We start from the raw sequence: 8867 nt of genomic DNA on the forward strand, positions 1-8867 counted from the left end.
GAATACAAATGTACCATGTACATGAATGGCATATAGGCAGTGTAAACCATCGCGTACTGTGGGGAATCTTTTTTATATTAATGTGAAATAATGGCTACCGTCCCATACGTGTAGTTGCGATTTAAACACGGTGGTAGTTCGTTGAATGTATTCAGTTTGTTTATTTTTCATTACTTTGTACGTATGATCGCAGTTACTCTATATCCCCCATCACACCCTCGTGCAGTTATAAATGAATGGATACATACAAAATTACACACGGAGAAGTGAGCATTCTTGTCTGTCTTACATGAGAACACTTTTCAAGGGTAAAAAAGTGAAACTTTGAAGAAATGGTACATTTGTATTCCTCTTTCCTTTCTCTTTATGAGTGTATTGTCAAATGAATACATGTACTATAATTTTATGCATTTCTTTTAACTCTGTACAACCGTACGCAATGGTGATGATAAATATGCTTTTACAATAGATCTTACACGCTGTATTCAAATTCGGTACTTGTACGGCAATGCAAAGTGAATGTCTTTCATCTGAATATGTAGAAAGTAGGATAGTGATTGGTCTGTAGCTGGCCATGGAGCTGAATTGATGACAAAGTGACTTTGAGCAGAGGTCGAAAAGAGAAATAAAGGTAGAAGGAGCTTCAAAACTTATTTGTTTGAGTCTCGGTGATTTTGCTGTTGGATTGTACATAGAAACGGGAAGTTCGTATGTTTTTGTCTTGTTTTTATTTCTGTTAACCTTCACTTATTCTTGCCATTAGTGGTGACTTTGTTATTGGTCGACTTGGATTTTACATAAAAGCGGGAAGTTCGGGTTTTTTAGTCCTGTTTTTTTTTTTCTTTCTCTGTTAACCTCCACTTATTTTTGCCATGAATCAAATGCTCTGATAATATGTAGCCTTTTTGTATGTCCTTTTTCACAACTTTGTTGTTGGATTGTGCATAGAAACGGGAAGTTCGGGGTTCGTTGTTTTGTTGATTTGCTTTTGTTTCTGTTAAGGGGGGGGGGGGGTTGGCCTTTTTCTTTTATTTCCGTTAAAATTCACTTATTCATGCCATGAGTCAAATTCTCTGAAATGCTACCTTTGTGTGTGTGTGCGTGTGTGTGTGTGTCTTTTTTTTTCACGACTTTGTAGGATTGTACGTAGAAATGCAAAAATCGGGGGGGGGGGGGTGGCCTTGTTCTTTTATTTCCGTTACAATTCGCTTATTCACGCCACGGGTCAAATGCTCTGCTATGTTGTCTTTTTGTCATGTTTGTGTGTCCGTTTTTTGAGGACAGCACGACAAATTTGTATTTTCTAATCCAACGGGTAAGTTCACTGCCGGGGTGCAATTTGTATCATTTCGAATGTCACGCGATCAAAATAAAACTGAGTTAGATGTTGCGTGCCGTGCTCACCTTTGAAATGACCAATTTTTGTATCCATTTCAAAGTAAGCAAATTCCGCACGTTTCCAATAAACATTATGGTATATGCAGGTGCGCAAAATATAGGAGACTTTAAAATTCTGTCGCTCATAAAACATTTGCCTATATATTGCTATCGTCGCAATTGGAGACCAAGGGTTCAACGGCCATCTGAAAAAGTTCGTTTACTGATGAAGCCCACGATAACGTCGGGCATATCCCGCTGGTTGGCCCCATGCTGGATTGACGTCCCTCTCGGGTTATATTCATGTTTATAGCCGGATTTGACAGATGTATCTATTCTGAAATGGTATACCTGATTATAACGATAAAACCAACTCCGTCTTCCATTTTGATGTCCCGATGAAGATGGATTTTTGTACAAATAAATGTTTTGGCGTAGTTTCAATGCAAAAATTTTTCCAAATTCCTGGAACTCCCACCCGTATATTAAACTAACTGCAGTGCATGAACATTCATTCAGCCTCAAGGAAGGCATAGACTCCTTAGTACACATGTCTTATTCGCTTTGTGTTAAGTATTGAAAATGTTTGTTATGTAATTTTGTTGATAGAGCGGCCAGTCAAAAAGCAAATAAACAGTATATAATTCTGACCTAAAAGCATTGTACTGTTACAAGGATCGCTAACCGAGGAATTTGGTCTTGCGTAGTGTCATGTATCGGGAGATTTCTGTTCGTCTTGTTCAAGTGAAAGTGCAATGTTTGACATGCTCGTTCACGCTACGTCTCCTGTAGTAATTGAATTTCCTTGGAAAGTGAGTATCGCTATCGCGTTGTGTTTTGTTTTCCTTCCAGTATTCATATCACATTCCTTGGCAGTCTAAGTTTTTTCATGTTTTTTTTTTCTTAAAACATTCCCTCATTCCACTATTATTGAATTTTCTGTTCATGTTTCTGTTAGTATGAATCCTAGCATTCCTCTCTTCAAAAATTGCAGACCGTGCAGCATTTCTAATGTATATTGAACAGCCGAGCAATTCATTTGTCTTTATTTATAACTTTTGAAGTTGTATATTATGTCCATGTAATTAAGAGAAGAGGAAAGGGGAAAAAGAATATGAGGGGCAGAGAGAGAGAGAGAGAGAGAGAGAGGTAGAAATGACTTTTACTTTGTTGTATTTATTGTTGTGCATATTTTGGTATTTGCAATTTAAACTATTGATAATCTATCTCATACACCTTGATGTTTCGTATGTATTCTTATGTTCTTCATTCTGATGCAATTTTCAAGAAAATATCAGATTCCTATCACGGGTTTACAATAGTAGATAATCAGATGAGAAGGCAATGGAGGCATATGATCTCTAGAAGGTCCTGCTTATGTGATGTAATAACGCGATCATCTAAAGAAATATGGAAAATTGATTCAGCACAAAATTTCACTTTGTCTCCTATTTTCTTTTAGATGAATTTATGTTTTGTGCGACAATCATGTCAAACAGCTGCTTTAGTACTTTGTATATGTTTATATTGACGCGCAGTGGAGATTGTCAAGATTTTTTGATGTATGCTCTGTTATTAGATTTTTATGGCTGTAGTAATGAATAAGTTTAATGTATCATTACGTACTGATTGTGTATTCAAAATGTCCCTTTTATCCGATTGTAAAACATCTTTTAGTAGGTTTTTTTTTTCTAAGTGTACAGCTGATAAGTAAGTAGGCTAGGTAAGTGTAACTTGTGCAAGTATTTTCTAACTATTTTAGACAATGTTAATGTACAACTTTGTAATTCATGTCTTAAGAACACTTTCATTTTGTGTTTGATACATGTGTATATATGATAGATTGGCTGGTATATTTCTTTGTATTTGATAATTGTATGTGTCTAGTTCACTAAATTAAGTTATAGTTTATGTTTTGTTACTTTGAATAAGGAATTGTACAGTTGAGTCTCTTTGGGTGAAATATAGCTGTACACGTAGACAGGATGTGTTTGATGATCTTGATATAAAAATGCAAAATTTTTTATCTGTCGTACGTATCGAAAGTGCCTATGTGCAACCAGGTTATACATTTTAGATCCTTGTTTTAAGCTCATTGGGCAATCGGAGGTTGTAGCGAAATGATGAGATCTCTAAATTATACCTTGAAGTTAATGTTTGTAAAGGACAAGTTCACCTTCATTAACATAAAGATTGGGAGAATGTAGCAATATTTGTAGAACACATCATTGAAAGTTTGAGGAAAATCGGACAATCCGTTCAAAAGTTATGAATTTTTGAAGTTTTTTGTGCAGTCACCGCTGGATGAGAAGACTACTGCAGTGTATGATGTCACATGCGTACAACAATATAAGGAAAATATAAAGAGAATTTCACAAAATTTCATCTTTTGAAAAAAGTACACATTCCCTTGACTCGTCACTGACATATGTTATGGGTAATATTATTCCCATTGCCTTTAGAAAGAGGCAAGTCAAGTGCTATTTTATTATGCGAAAAAAAGTGAAAATATGTTGAATTTTCTTTATATTTTTTTTATGCTGTTGTACTCATATGACATCATGAGCCATAGTAGTCTCCTCATCCAGCGGTTCCAACGCAAAAATTTAAAAAATTCATAACTTTTGCATCGATTGTCCAATTTTCCTCAAACTTTCACTAATGTGTTCTACCGACCTCCCTGGTTCTACTAATATTACTGCATTCTCTCAATCCTTATGTTTATGAAGGCAAACTTGTCCTTTAATAGATATAAATCTTACCTGCTAAGCTAGTATTGTGTACATACAGGAGTAAGATATAATGTTTACCTTAATGTTTATGTTTTTGCCTCACTTTTGAAAGTATCAATTTTATTGATTATCTGTCAGCAAGCACTGATTTATTTCAGACGTTACTATAGATGTCGCATGTCTGGTTAAAAATACAAATGCCTTTCCTTTTCGTCATGATGTTAGAATCATAGTTGTAACTGTTGTAAAGACAGTCTTTATTATTGTTTAATGTATTGTATATATACCTCATTTCTGTACTAAGAAGAATATGTGTATATAAGTATATTATTATCTAGTGGAGGTACGTTCTCCTGCGCAGATGTATACATAATAGTTCGTAATGGATTTTACCAAGGAACTGCGGAGGAAGTTGTGAGTTATGAAAAAGCAATACACAACTTCATCTGCAAGTTCTTTTATGGTTTATCATTATTTCAGTTACTATACTCTGTCTCACATTCCGAAAAAAAAAAATCCCCGCCTACATCTGTTAGTAAAAATAAACCCTGCAGATCAATGCGTCATGGCTAGAACCAAATTCAATTTTAGAAATATCGAACAAACATATTTGCGGGAAATCACAGTAATGGTAGATGTGCAATGCTATATGTACATTACTTCTTCTTTGCCCATGCAAAATAAAGTTGCACATATTACCTGTTCACCTCCGGCCGAATTTGTTGAAACATTTATTTATTACATTACATTACATTTATTTATTACGCAATTTGTTACGCATATCTGATGTTCACAATTTCAAACAAACGAACGAGCAAACAAACAAACCTCAAATTCCTTCGGTTTCATTCCTTATGTGTTTGTAACGTGAAATATCAGGATAAAGAGATGAAACATTTATGGACACTTTGCAGTTTGCTGTTTCATATTTTATCATGTCTGTGTCGACTTTATCATAAAAAAGTCAAATGTAGCATATTTTGAATCATGTGGTTGTGCTAGAAACTACCAGTATAACATACTTGGTGTACAATGGCTATTGTTTAACAGTAGCGCTAGTCAAGATCCCGGCAGACAGTTACATTACTTGGAATCTTTCTAAACAATTTTGGTTTCAGTGGAATATAAAGCTACATTTAGGACGATAATCTTGGTGTTTTTTTTTTCTGTTTGATTAATAGTCACATCCACAGTTTAATCAGTCTTTGTTTCGCGATTTCAGTACTCTTACGAATTATTGGTGAGACTACACAAGATTGAAAAAAAAACTGAGAAAAAAAGGAATACAAATGTACCATGTACATGAATGGCATATAGGCAGTGTAAACCATCGCGTACTGTTGGGAATCTGTTTTTATATTGATGTGAAATAATGGCTACCGTCCGATACGTGCAGTTGCGATTTAAACACGGTGGTAGTTCGTTGAATATATTGTATTCAGTTTGTTTATTTTTTATTACTTTGTACGTATGATCGCAGTTACTCTATATCCCCCATCACACCCTCGGCAGTTATAAATGAATGGATACATACAAAATTACACAAGGAGAAGTGAGCAGAATTCTTGTCTGTCTTACATGAGAACACTTTTCAAGGGTAAAAAAGTGAAACTTTGAAGAAATGGTACATTTGTATTCCCCTTTCTCTTTATGAGTGTATTGTCAAATGACCTCATGTACTATAATTTTATGCATTTCTTTTAACTCCGTACAACCGTACGCAATGGTGATAATAAATATGCTTTTACAATAGATCTTACACGCTGTATTCAAATTCGGTACTTGTACGGCAATGCAAAGTGAATGTCTTTCATCTGAATATATGTAGAAAGTAGGATAGTGATTGTTTTGTAGATGGCCATGGAGCTGAATTGATGACAAAGTGACTGAGCAGAATGTCGAGAAGAGAAATAAAGGTAGAAGGAGCTTCAAAACTTACTGGTTTGGGTCTCGGTGATTTTGTTGTTGGATTGTACATAGAAACGGGAAGTTCGTATGTTTTTGTCTTGTTTTTTATTTCTGTTAACCTTCACTTATTCTTGCCATAGGTGGTGACTTTGTTGTTGGATCTTACATAAAAGCGGGAAGTTCGGGTTTTTTTGTCCTGTTTTTTTTTCTCTGTTAACCTCCACTTATTCTTGCCATGAATCAAATGCTCTGATAACATGTAGCCTTTTTGTATGTCCTTTTTCACAACTTTGTTGGTGGATTGTGCATAGAAACGGGAAGTTAGGGGTTCGTTGTTTTGTTGTCTTGCTTTTGTTTCTGTTAACCTTCACTATTCTTGCCATAAGTCAAATGTTATCTTTGTGTGTGTGTGTGTGTGTGTGTGTGTGTGTGTGTGTGTGTTTTGTTTTTTCCTCACGACTTTGTTGGATTGAACGTAGAAACGCAAAGGGGGAGGGGGATTAGCCTTTTTCTTTTATTTCCGTTAAAATTCACTTATTTACGCCATGAGTCAAATTCTCTGAAATGCTACCTTTGTGTGTGTGTGTGTGCGTGCGTGTGTGTGTGTTTTTTTCACGACTTTGTTGGATTGTACGTAGAAATGCAAAAATCGGGGGGGGGGGGGTTGGCCTTGTTCTTTTATTTCCGTTACAATTCGCTTATTCACGCCATGAGTCAAATGCTCTGCTATGTTGTCTTTTTTATGTTTGTGTATCCCTTTTTCACGACAACACGACAAATTTGTATTTTCTAATCCGACTGGAAAGTTCACTGCCGGGGTGCAATTTGTCTCATTTCGAAATGATCAGTATTCGTATCCACTTTAAAATAAGCGAACGCTGCACGTAATGGTACATGGATATGTGTATAGATGCGCGAAATATAGGAGACCTTGAAGGTCGTTTTTACCTTTGGGAGCAGTGATTTAAAGAATGTTCAAGATAACACATTTCATGCATATGAGTAGGTCAGAAAAATCACAAAACATCCCACCATATCAAAATTTTGCAATAGAACATTGTAGCTTAAAATATAAGGAGATATCACTATTTTTGTCATGAAACCATAACTGTAAATGGTTTAGTCTGTAAACATTTTTACTATAACTATTGTTTACATTTTGTATAGGGCCTTCTGTATTTAACAATACTTAATATTGATTATACTGGTTCAAATTTTTACATCGGTATTTCTATCCCTAACTAACATTTTAGAACTATTTTGAAACACCAATATGCTCGGGGTTTTGCTTCATCTGCAATTGATGGTAAATAATGCCTTTAAAATTCTGTCGCTCACAAAACGTTTGCCTATATAATTGCTATCGTTGCAATTGGAGACCAAGAGTTCAACGGTCATCTGAGAAAGTTCGTTTACTGATGAAGCCCACGATAACGTCTGGCATATCCCGCTGGTTGGCCCCATGCTGGATTGACGTCCCTCTCGGGTTATATTCATGTTTATAGCCGGATTTGACAGATGTATCTATTGTGAAATGGTATACCTGATTATCACGATAAAACCAACTCCGTCTTCCATTTTGATGTCCCGATGAAGATGAATTTTTGTACAAATAAATGTTGCGGCGTAGTTTCAATGCAAAAATCTTTCCAAATTCTTGGAACCCCCACCCGTATAAATAACTGCAGTGCATGAACTGTAGTTTATGCGCAATTTCTCGACATGGTGTCACCAGCAATTCAATTTCTCAACTCGGTGAATGTTGTAATTGCCACGTACTTTCTGATCCAATATAACAAGTATTTCATATATTTCTGAGACCTATTCTACCGATGCAACCTGTATTATAACTTCTGCTGCTGCTTCTATACTACCAACCACTGCTGCTTTATGTTTATGCTACCTCCTACTGCTACTACTGCTTCTGCCACTGCCACTGCCACTGCCACTATTTCTACAATGCAAAAAGTCCGGTGTTAAATATGAAACACCGAGCTGGTGTTAAATTTTCGATGCTCATTTATAGTGTTAGATTAACACCTCCGGGTGTCATTTAAAAATATAGAATTGATGTTTTTTTTTTTAAATTAGTTGCTGCACTTTTTGTTGATTTCGAACTTCAACAAGACGATCAAGAATTTTCCGATAAAGTACTTGATTTTTGAAAACTACAGTAACACCAGTTGGTGTGGTCTCCTATTGAAACTGGACGGGTGTTATACCATTGACATTAACACTAGCAATATCACATCAACACCATGCATGCGGTGTCATTGTTGAATTAACACCAGCGCAGTGTCAAAAATATCACCAGCTGCAGTGTCAAATTAACGCCACGAAGTGCCAGGTGAACACTTTACAAAACCATCACAACATACTTTCTACACCAGTGGGTGTGGTCCTCTATTGACATTTGATCGGTGTTAGATTTAACACGCGTGGTGTTAAATCTAACACCGATGTTTTTGCAGTGTACTATTACTCCACACGCTACTCCCACTCTTCTCCTATTTCCATTTGTATACTCCCCTGCTTTCTCCTCCTCCTCTTTCGTTTTCCTCTTAGATTTTCTTTTGGTCCTGTCTCCACTCTCTTCCTTATGACAGTAATCTTTTCAGGTACTGATCTCCTCGCCTAATAGTCTGTCTTCGTATTTACCTCATGCAACTTTCTGTCTTTCACGTCACAACATCTTTTGACGTCACATGTATCTCGATCGTGTACGTTTCATCCGGGAGGACGGGAGATGGAAGAACAAGAATGACGCCTTTAACTGAACTCGGCATGCGAAATCAGGAATGTAAGGAAAGCGAAGTTCAAGGAGTGACGACCGGTGAAAGCGATGCCATG

Source organism: Diadema antillarum, unplaced genomic scaffold (assembly GCF_040938485.1).
Source record: "Diadema antillarum isolate AM-2024a unplaced genomic scaffold, OU_Dant_1.0 seq00000035_RagTag, whole genome shotgun sequence".
In the NCBI taxonomy this organism is placed as follows: domain Eukaryota; kingdom Metazoa; phylum Echinodermata; class Echinoidea; order Diadematoida; family Diadematidae; genus Diadema; species Diadema antillarum.